Genomic DNA, 3,137 nt, shown 5'->3' with positions numbered 1-3,137 from the left:
TATTTCACAGTATTACTGTATTTTTGATCAAATAAATGCAGCCTTAGTCAGCAGCAGAGACTTCTTTCAAAAACATAAAAAAATATTACCAACCCAACACTTTTGAAAGGTAGTGTATTAAAACTATTTTAGAGGGATATAAAATCTTGTATTTTTAGAAACATGCTTTTAAGACATTGCCTTTATATTTTGAGATTTGGTTCTTTGTTGTGCTTTTTTGTTGTTTGCATGGCCTCTAAAAATGTCCAAGAAAGACACTGATTTTTGCTGGAACACATTTAAAGAGATCACAGCCAGAGTTGCATACATCACATTTTTTACATGTGTACAAGAAAGCAATACTAGTGTATCTAAACACACACATGCAAAAGTATCAAAGTTGCTGCCTTGATTGTAAAACATTTTTACAGTCAGATGTTATATATCAAAACATGCATGAACTTGCTCAGTAATAAATGCATATTGAAACTCACATTTGTTTTTAGTACAAACGGATTGTTACATGGAATTTGTAAGCACACCACAAGCAACGGTGATCAAATAGTGATTATGCTTTAAATAGAATTTCACAAGTAGCCTAATATTTGAAAATGTATATTTTTGTCACATTATTTGATTATTCTGAATACTTTTTTAAAGGTAGACGATTTGCGTGAAGCCCGTCCCAAATTACGTCAATCAAACTTGATTACCAAACATCCTGAGGCCACAATGTAGCATGTGAATCCAAAGAAATGTATGCGCTTTTTTATGTACCATAGGTGACCTCCTTATTGGGGCGGGGCTCAATAGCTAGATTAGAAAATCTATATTAAATTGCCTTTACTGGTGGTAAGCAATATTTAAATTTCATCTCTGTACAGTTGTATGTCAATAAAGATATCTCCTTTGAACTGGCATACGAGTGAGTGGGCCGTAACATTGTCAGTCTTCTGAAGTTCTGAAGAGTAAATGATATACTGTAACTGGAACGTACATTCCTTTTCTGCTGCTTGCTTAATGTGTCAGCTCCATATCTGATTATTTTTCTAATATTTTCTATTTTTGACAGCGCCATACCTAATATATGTGTAATTACAGTCAAAGAAGAGTCACATAAACTCTCTCCCCTAGTTAGGCTGGAGCTCTGGATGTAAATTTCAGTTACATTTTGTTAATATTAAGCACAGAGATGCATAGAAGTATTTCGTACAGCTACATAGACAGACACAGAAGTTATGGTAACTAAAGAAAGCATTTTAACATTGAAATGCCTACACCCAAATAATCCTATTGTAAATATGATCTTTTGTGTTGGCAACAAATATCATAATTTACTGTGTTAGTATTGGCCATGTACAGCCCTGTGAGGGGTGAGGATACTGTTGACCTAATTTAATCTTAATCTAATCTTTTCCCAATTCATTTTCAGGAATGGCAGCGGTAATGGTCGTCAATATTTTTCTATATATAAATATATATAATATATCTCTTTATTCACACACACACACACACTCACACACACACACACTCACTCACTCACTCTCTCTATATATAAATAACCTGTTTATTTTACAAACATTAGGAATTTAAGGATGTCTCATCTTGACATAATAGTATGTGAAACTCATAATCCACCAGAGGGCGCTAGTTACTCATATAACACAACCAACTCTAGTGTGTACTTTACCCAGCACCATTAAATGACCTTATACATTTAAAAATATATATTTTCTGTTGTCTTGATTCAATATACTGGGTCTGATTGAAAAGCACAATCTTAGTAGTACACAAATATTGCATTTATTTCAATCTCTGTGTCAGACCCGGACTGTGCTGGAAATGGCTAATGGTGATTAAATGCTATAAGTTTCAAGCAACCTTGGCATGACCTGCTAAAAGTCTAAAAGTGATGAATAATCCCACAAAATCCAATTCTGAGGGAAAATCCATACGGAGCTGCAAACAAAACGCAGCCCAAAGAGATTCTGTGCACACAATATTTTCTCACAAGAGCTGACTATTACTGAATCAATGATCATTGAGTGATAAATGTCTCAGAGGCCAGAATTAACTGAGCCGTGAAGAATAAAATCCTGAACTCTTTAGAAACAAAACAACACAACACAAACACATTTGTTTATCAGAATGCAAAATATTAACAGGCTGTGTGGCTTTACATTTTACAGCGTAGACGCCTTTCTGGTAGGACTGTACAGAGGCTTTTAAATGTATGAAAAGCCCATTTCTCCAATAAACTACTTGTCCAGAACACAGCTTTAATCCACAAAGAGGCATGCTGGGTAATTCATGAGACCATTTTCTCTAGAATGGCTCTGACTTGGAGCGGGTCAGTTCTGCCTTTTGTTTCTCTCTGAACCTCACCCATCAGTTTGTTCAGTACTTTCTTATAATAATCTGAACCTGCAACAACAAGAGTTCATTTGCAAACATCAGTGCATGAATTATCAGAGTTGGCAGACAGTTAATCTTTTAATAAATAAACAAACGAACAAACAGTTTTATGTTTAGTAATAATATTACATATTTGTACTGCCTCAAAATAATTGAAGACAAACTGAATAATCTGAACCTGCAACAAAATTGACTGGCAAAACTTTTTGCATAAATTATCAAATGTGGCAAGCAGTTCATCTTATGAATGAATGAATAAACAAACAAATAATATTACATTTGTGTGCTGGCTAAAAATGGTTACAGAGTTTTTAAGGTGGATTATTGTCTGGATTTTTACCTCCTCAGGGTGACTGTCCACAACACTCTGACAGATGTTTTGTAGCTCCTCTTTGTCTTTTATCATCCACAAATCCTGCTCCTTCACTATCTGGCCCACGGTCTTCTCCGGAGCCTTCCACATCTCCTGGAAAACCTGTGTTCACCACAGACAAACGGGAGAACCTTCTTACAAATCCTCTGGCAAAATAGCCTTTTTGGTATTTTGTAAATGTGCAGTACAAATTAAAGCTTTTTTCAGATTTCTTTCTCACTTACTTGCTTGGCAGTTGAAGATGAGATGTGACCAGACTCTACAAGATTGATCAGCTCAGCAACAGCACCTGGAGAGACAGGACTGAGAAAGAGAGGGAGAAATTAGTACGAAAAGAACAGATCACGGTCTCATAGAGACATGAGAGAAG

At 35.4% G+C, this 3,137-nt stretch overlaps 1 pseudogene; it reads right to left on the bottom strand.

The window, feature by feature from the left end:
- Positions 1-2,287: 2,287 nt before the first annotated feature.
- The window catches only part of LOC107598294 (glutamyl-tRNA(Gln) amidotransferase subunit B, mitochondrial-like), a 22,335-nt pseudogene continuing 21,485 nt past the window's right edge, over positions 2,288-3,137 (bottom strand).

The sequence above is a fragment of the Sinocyclocheilus grahami genome, unplaced genomic scaffold, assembly GCF_001515645.1.
Source record: "Sinocyclocheilus grahami isolate Dianchi unplaced genomic scaffold, SAMN03320097.WGS_v1.1 scaffold249.1, whole genome shotgun sequence".
Lineage (NCBI taxonomy): Eukaryota > Metazoa > Chordata > Actinopteri > Cypriniformes > Cyprinidae > Sinocyclocheilus > Sinocyclocheilus grahami.
Note: the sequence above shows the minus strand (reverse complement) of the source record. Positions and strands in the feature narration are given on the sequence as shown.